This window comes from Micropterus dolomieu, linkage group LG04 (assembly GCF_021292245.1).
Source record: "Micropterus dolomieu isolate WLL.071019.BEF.003 ecotype Adirondacks linkage group LG04, ASM2129224v1, whole genome shotgun sequence".
NCBI lineage: Eukaryota > Metazoa > Chordata > Actinopteri > Centrarchiformes > Centrarchidae > Micropterus > Micropterus dolomieu.
The window spans coordinates 53821-62728 of NC_060153.1; positions in this window are offsets into that span (position 1 = coordinate 53821).

Consider the following 8908-nt stretch of genomic DNA (forward strand, 5'->3'; position numbering starts at 1 on the left):
GTTCTCTGATGAAAGTAAATTTTGCATTTCCTTTGGAAATCAAGGTCCCAGAGTCTGGAGGAAGAGAGGAGAGGCACAGAATCCACGTTGCTTGAAGTCCAGTGTAAAGTTTCCACAGTCAGTGATGGTTTGGGGTGCCATGTCATCTGCTGGTGTTGGTCCACTGTGTTTTCTGAGGTCCAAGGTCAACGCAGCCATCTACCAGGAAGTTTTAGAGCACTTCATGCTTCCTGCTGCTGACCAACTTTATGGAGATGCAGATTTCAATTTCCAACAGGACTTGGCACCTGCACACAGTGCCAAAGCTACCAGTACCTGGTTTAAGGACCATGGTATCCCTGTTCTTAATTGGCCAGCAAACTCACTTGACCTTAACCCTATAGAAAATCCATGGGGTATTGTGAAGAGGAAGATGCGATACGCCAGACCCAACAATGCAGAAGAGCTGAAGGCCACTATCAGAGCAAACTGGGCTCTCATAACACCTGAGCAGTGCCACAGACTGATCGACTCCATGCCACGCCGCATTGCTGCAGTAATTCAGGCAAAAGGAGCCCCAACTAAGTATTGAGTGCTGTACATGCTCATACTTTTCATGTTCATACTTTTCAGTTGGCCAACATTTCTAAAAATCCTTTAATAATATATAATATAAAGTAATATTCTAATTTTTGGAGATACTGAATTTGGGACTTTCATTAGTTGTCAGTTTTAATCATCACAATTAAATGAAATAAACATTAGAAATATATCAGTCTGTGTTTAATGAATTAATATAATATCCAAGTTTAACTTTTTGAATGGAATTACTGAAATAAATCAACTTTTTGATGATATTCTAATTATATGACCAGCACCTATATGTGCTGTGTGGCTGTAGGACCAGTTGCTTTATAACTTCTTTGTGTCTTTATCAGGAATGCTTTAAATTGCCTTATAGTTACAGTATAAAAATTAAATTGATAAGGATAATGTATTTGTCCTTTAGCTATTGAAGATGGAGTTCATAATTTATGATTATGATTACTGTCCACCATATTGATATTTTGGTAGTCAAAGGAATGTTTGTAATGATTTGTGGATCCCAGGGCCAAACTGCAGCCCACAGTGCATTTGGGTATGTGTTGGGGTTTTGGTTTTGATTTCCTGTTTCAGTCTTGCTTTGGCCTGTTATGATGTTGTGATTTTGGTTTTCTGGTTTGGGTTCTGTGATTTCTGTATTTGGTCATGTGCTGGTTTGTGTTGTTTTGTTTTGCATCTGTTCTGTGTTTAGTGTCTGTCCAATTTTCTGCTTCGTTCTGTCGGTTATCATCCTGCCTGTGTGTGTGGTGTTCTGTCTGATTACCTCATGCCTGTACTAGAGACCTGCGCAGGACTGTTTTCTTGATCCCGCTCCCACCCACTCCCATTGATTTTGTGACCATTACCGCCCGCTCCCGCAACATGTGTATCCAGTCCCGCCCGCACCCGCAAACATTGCAGAATGCAGAGTAAAAAAGGGACACAAAAAAACCCAACATAAATCATTGCATTCATTTTTGTCAGTAAGAACTGAGAAGTTGTCCAAATTTCAGATTTGCCTTGCTTTGGTCTCGTAAGCCCGTGTGCCCGTGGCTGTGCAGTGAGTAAACCTCACTCCTGACACCTTAAGACACACACTGGCGACCGCCACCAGTGGCCACGAGCTTAAGCCTCCTCGTCAGTGTGTCCGCCTCCCTCACCCGAGGTCGTGAGGTTCGAGTCAGGCCCTTGCACTACATTCTCGGGAGCAGCCGCATACACTCACTTTAATCTTCTTTTCAACTTCGTTTATTGACTCCATCTTATCAGTGCTACTGCGGGGACCCACAGTATATTTTTTAACCGCCCCGCTCCCGCCCACTCCCACGCTATTTGTGTTGGGTCCCGCAGGACCCGCAGGATCCCAATCCCAATGCAGCTCTCTAGCCTGTACTTCAAAGTGAGGTAATTGGCTTATCCAGATAACTTCAGCAGTGACGTCGGGTATAACTTCCAGATTAACCCGTGGATAAGTGGATAAGTTTTACCTGAGGTATGCTGTCATCTTCATGGTTGACTCGAAGTTACTTATATACGTGGACTACACACCACATCTGTACTCAGTGTTAATGAGATCAATTAATACACAATACTTGATAAAATAGTTTCAGATTTCATCCTGACTTGTACTACTGTGGTTACACCTGAAATGACGTCAATCGTAACACAATAGCCTCGTGATTTAGGGAGATAATCTTAAGTAATTAACAGGCCAATTTCTGAGATGTAGACCATCTGTATAAGCTAAGATAAATGAATTTTAACATATTTAGATTGACTATTTTAAACTGGTGACCAAAGAAAAAAATTCCTAGAACAAAGTAGTAAATTTGCAAGAACAAAAGAAGTAACAAATCTAAATCAATAATTTATTTTGTTCTGAATACGCCTAATTCATGGCAAAGTCTCTAAAGTCCCAAAAGTATGATAATATGGTGATTGTAGGCTGATAATATTTCCTCATTGCTAAATAAATAAAGTGTGTGTGTGTGTGTGTGTGATGTTGCAGCCTTGCAAAATGAAGCGATGTGGTTCCTTCCTTGATAACCCCCCCTATTTTCTCTCATAAATGTATGACTATAATTTCAGAGAATATTCAGTTTTTTTACTTGTAGATTTGATATTTCCCCTTAAATTTACCACTTTAATCCTGGAAATTTTGAGATTTTTCACAGATTATTACACTATTCTCCTGGCTTCTGGCTGGTTTTATCACAGTGGACCTAACATACAGCTGTACCCTCACATCTTAATCATATTACACATAAAAGAAGAGTCCATAAATGCATTTGGGTCCTAACCTACCTCTGCACTTGGCCAGTACTGACAGTATGGCTCTAAGTGGGATGATATTGACATTAATGTTTTTAAAGCCACAGCACACCAACTAATGCATTCTAGTGTAGATTCAACTCCCATTCCCACATCTATGCGGATATAGGATATTAATGAATGTCATAGTACATGTACAGGAGAAATGTTTTTCTTGTAAATGAAGGCTGTGGGCTGCCAGGACAAACTGTATGTTAGCCTCCTGCTTCATCTGTGACTTGCAGCATAGCCTCGGTTCTGCTGAATCTGCCTTACTGACTCCCGAATTTACTTTAATAAGTATTTACAGTTAGTTAGAGAAATGCCACCAGTAAAATTAAATAATGACCTCCACTCACTGGGTAAAAATTAAAATGTTATACTATATGTTTATCCATGCTGCAGTTAGTTGGTGATAACTATCTCAAGATAGAGGAATGAAACAGTACATTTTTTTGCCCACTCATACTGAAATGCCTTGTGGTAATGGGTTTTATAACTGTCTAAAAACAGGAGCAAATTAAACTTTTGAATGTTCATGCACTCTGAAGTAAGGTATCAAAAGGATCAATTCTATATTGTAATATGACCATGCACAAAAAGTAAAGAAATTTGTGTTTGGTAGATTATTTCTTTGTTGTAACAATTATTCTTGGCAATAAATCTTACACCTTTGGAAACCTGATGATGTCCCTTTTAAATGGTGCCACATTTGTAAGGAAATTTATTTTTTTTACCTTTATTTATTCAGGGAGCTTCACTGAGAGCAACCTCTCATTTGCAGGAAGGCCCTGATCTAGTGTTGTAGTACTCGAGACCGGTCTTAAGGTCTTGTTCTCCTCTCGGACTCGACCCGCATTTGTACTCGGTCTTGGCAAGTCCTCCTCATGCTGGCCACCAGCCTGGTCACACACTGCTGTGGGATGGCATCCCATTCTTCAACTTTGTTATCTTTGTCGCAAGTATAGAAATAAGAAATTATAATTATAATAATTCTACCAAAATAATATAAATTATTGGTAGAAATTGTACCCAACACAAATTTCCTTACTTTTTGTGCGTAGTTTAGTTTAGTTTTTTGAATAATCTGTGTTTCATTAGCTCTGTACCCATACTCTGCATAATGACAGTAAAGTTAGATCTAATCTAATTCAATCTAAAAATAGATTACATCCTCATGTGAATAAATCAATGTCAGAAACATGATGCCAATGGGATGATAGTGTTCCTCTGTATCTGCTGGATGTGTTAACAGGCAACTGTATGTTAACACAACTTTGGCTTTCAAGAAAATACATATGTTAAGGCTGTATATGTTATTTTGCTTTGCAGGTTTTCCTCTCTCTATTAGCAATAAAATGCAGCTTTAAAGCCTGGGAGCCTGGGAGGCTCTATGGGCCTCAGTATGCTTCAAATTAACTATGTTTTACAAATTTTTGTCATCATAGAGAAGGAGCTAAAATGTGAGGAATGCACAAACAGAACACAAACAGAACACACCTTTGGACTGTCTCTACTCTAATAAAAATTAGAATAATGGATTACAGTTACTGTAAATAGCGCTTTATCTTGATACTGAAAGTGCTCACTGTAAAGGGGGGAATCTGCCGCCCCTGATTCTGCCATTGTAAAGGTGGTTTCAGACGCTGTTAGATAATCTGACAAGCACTATGTAGGCTGTTTATTGCCTTTGCCCTACCATGTGTACACAGGAGGCGTAGCATGAGCAGCATGTTAGCAGAGCAGCAACTTCAGTGCTTCGTCAGGCACAGAATTGAGTACTGGGCATCTGTGTTTTGGCAACATTCGTAGTCAAGGGCAGGGTCATCACAGTGTCACAGAGCTCAAGTAGCAACAGCTACATCACTGTAAAATCTGATGTAGCCTTGTAGTCTAGGGATGGAGTTATGTACTGTATGTTATAGATTTTTCACAGATCATCAGGGTCAAGGAGACAGAACTACTGGATTTTCTCTGGAAAGGGAAATAGCTTGCAATAAACACTATAAACTGGGATGAAGATAGATTGACAGTGAAATAAAGTGACTGTACATGTAATTTATTAACTCAAAATATATTAAGTTACTCTTAAAATAGGAATTGATTTCTCAGGTACATATATGACAAAATTAGATTTACCAGATAACTTTACCCAGGCCTGCCAATTAAAGAAAGCTTTTTGACTGGGGTAGCCACCAGTCAGCAGCTTACATGATAATAATAGGGAGACAGAGCTTTCATCATTGCAGGCTCCGCCCTCTGGAACTCTCTACCCACAATCATCTGAGAATGTAGCAACATGGAAACTTTAAAATCACTTATCCAAACCCGCCTCTAGACTAGCTTTTAACCTCACATAATGTTACATTGTATCTGATTCTATTTATTATTTATACGGTCGCCCCTACGCTCTTATGTATTTTGCATTTCATGTTTTTTTTCTTATTGTTCATGTATTTTTCTATTTATGTATATTATCTTTTTTTTTTTATGTACATAACTACTGGTTATGTGTCTTTGAGTGTCCTGAAAAGCGCTATAGACATAAAATGTATTATTATTATTATTATTATTATCATAACCAATCAACTTAGTCCAACACAGAAAAATGTTCTTCATTTAGAAGCAATAAAGAGCATAAAAATTATCAGAGACAGACACATTTGCTTATGCCGATTTTTAAATAGAGCCTCTAACATACACCAGGAAGTTATTGACCAGAGCTATCAATAATGAATGACATTTCCAGTTACATATTAATTGCGGTGAAATGCTTTTATTCAGGGCAGGATTCCTGGGTTCAAGCTAGTCAATTTTAAACTCACATTGCATTAAAACAGCTCGGGGGAACATAAGGTCACCTTGTGACTGAAAAATATTGAATGAGATGATGGTTGTAAATAAAAAGTCAACTATATCATTTTGTTTCTAATATCTGCACTTGGAAATGTAACTCACGGTAAATCCAAGCAGCAGTTCCATCAAATAGAACTTACTTGTATGATAATTCCCACATCTATTTATCAATTAATCAATCAAAATTTATTTATAGTGCACTTTACAATCCAAGTGGACACAAAGTGCTGTACAGCAAAACAATAAATGAATACATAAAAGACACTAAAGACAAAGCTCACACGATGCATAAAATACAAATAAAAACAATAACAACCATACAATAAAACAATAAAATCAATACAACTAAAACAAGAAATGGCAACTTCAGTTTTCAAAGGCAAGAGAAAAGAGGTGGGTTTTAAGAAGAGACTTAAAAACAGACAGTGAAGATGCCTGTCTAATGTGCAATGGTACATTGTTCCACAGTTTAGGAGCTGCTACAGCAAAAGCTCTGTCCCCTCTGAGCTTGCACTTTGTTTTGGGCACACTTAGTAGCAGTTGATTAGCTGACCTGAGAGAAAGGGTGGGTCCATAGGGGTGTAGCAGCTCAGAGTTGTAGGATGGGGCAAGACCATTAAGACACTTAAAAGCAAATAAAAGAATCTTAAAATGGATCAAATGCTGTACAGGCAGCCAGTGGAGTGAGGCAAAAATGGGGGAAATGTGCTCATATTTACACGTTCCAGTTAAAAGACGAGTAGCAGTGTTCTGTACCATCTGGAGGCGAGCAATTGAGGACCCACTGACCCTCATGTACAGTGCACTACAGTAATCCAACCGAGTGTTAACAAAGGCGTGGATTACTGTTTCAAAGTGCTGCCTAGAGAGAAATGGCTTTATTTTGGCCAGTTGCCTCAATTGAAAAAAGCTTGTTTTTACGACTGTCCTTATCTGTCTGTCCTTATCGTTGGCTTGATGTAGTGATTCAAGGAACCTAGATCGACATGGGTCTCAGTAGTGCCACCAAAAAACATCACTTCTGTCTTGCTTTCATTCAGACTTAGAAAGTTTAGAGCCATCCAAGCCTTTATGTCGTCAAGACTCTTAAGTAACGGTACAACAGTTTCATTCTTTTTAAGAGGCATACAGATCTGCGTATCGTCTGCATAACAGTGGAATGACATACCATGTTTCCTAAGTATGGAACCAAGCGGGAGCAAATAAAGAGAGAATAGAAGAGGGCCTAATATTGGGCCCTGTGGGAACCCACACGAGAGAGGAGCAGAAGAGGACACAGACTCTCCACAGCTGACACAGAAAGTTCTACCTTCCAAGTAGGACCTAAACCATTTCAGTACACTGACCTTTATGCCCACCCACCGCTCCAAACGAGAGATCAGGATTTCATGGTCCACTGTGTCAAAGGCAGCAGTCAGATCAAGAAGCACAAGAATAACACAATCCCCTGAGTCAATAGCTAAAAGGACATCATTAAAAACTTTTAGAAGAGCTGTTTCTGTGCTATGTAGGGTTTCAAAACCAGATTGAAAGACTTCAGGAATATTGTGCTCATCCAAGAAGGCCATTAACTGACTGCAAAGTATCTTTTCAAGGGTTGTTGACAGAAAGGTTAGTTTGGCGATAGGCCTGAAATTAGAGAGGTCTGCAGGATCCAGAGAATAAAGATTTCCTTTTAGCTTCTTTCATAATTGTCTGATAATGCCGCCAGCAGTCCCTTAACATTTGAAAAGACACATGCAGTTTATCCCTTTTCCATTTGCGGTCAGCCCTACAGCACTCACGTCTGACAACACGGGTTGTGTCATTCAGCCAGGGTTCAGCTTTAGTTTTAGATTTTGGAAGTGGAATGAAACCAGGAGCTAAGCTCCTCTGAATCATTAGACTCTGACAATATCAAGTGTGTGTCCGCGTTAATGCGTGGGGCCAGACACAGACTGATTAAGAGAGTCAATGAGGTGTAGAAAGTGTTTTGCAAGTGAGTTTTCAGGACAACACATGTGGACATTAAAATCCCCAAGAATAAGGACACGATCATATATAGGCATAATTTCAGCCAGAAAAACAGAAAAGTCATTTACAAAGTCCTTATTGTATTTGGGAGGCCGGTAGACCACTGCACACAACACTGTGTGAGAGCGACCCAGCTCAAATAAACTCAGTTCAAAGCTGGTGAAAGAGGGTGTTGGTGACAACTGCTTACATTTATAGACATTCTTATAAACAGTTGCTATTCCTCCTCCTCTACCCGACGTCCGCGGAGCATTCAAACAGCAACGGTCATGCGGTAAGAGTTCAGAAACAACACTGGACTCACCAACACTCACCCACGTCTCAGTCACACAGAGAAAATCCAATCCCCGAGATAAAAGTTTTGTTTGCTAGCGATCTAGCGTTTACCAGGAACCGGTGGGTCTGCAGCGCTGATTGTCTGAGGAATCCGACACAGATGCCGCAGGTTCTGCGGATTTACCCCGTGCCAGCAGGGGTGAGGAGAGCAGGGGCCGCATAGCTGGAACATCTCATCCAAGCCAACAACAGGTACCAACCAGGCGTCTACAGCGTCTCGCAATGACCTAGCAATGAGGAGTCAAGGCACCGATCGGTACTCAGCCCAGGTAGCAGAAGAACGCGCTAAACAGGCTTTCAACCTCACTAGCTGACCGCTGCGTTTCCCCCGGCGGCGGTAGTGCTTAGGCCTACGCCGGAGATGTGGAGCGGCAAAGGTAAGTGGGGATTCCCTATAGGAGTGGGCGAGTTTTATATCCATCATGATCAAACTTTACTAGATCTTTGGCAGAGAAACGAAAATCCAGTAGTGTTTGCCGATCATACACCAATATTGCATCAATGTTTTGAACAACAAATGATACGAACAGCACAAACACACACAGCATTGACAGAGAGAAACGGTGAGCCACACACACTGGTGCCATCTCAACCATGAAGTAAACATTATGACCAACTGGGCCTGGCAACAAACCTCTGAGTTCATTTTAAATTTCCAAGGGCCCTTAACAGGCAAAGACCAAAATGCCTCTTGAATAGACCTACAACCAATCCGAGCAATGAAACGTATGACGTAGCACAGCTGGGTTGAGTTCAGCACTGACAAAACATAGCCAAACGTTTATTTCAATGAAAATGGTAGTGCCTAGAATACACTGTTGTGTACGCAAGC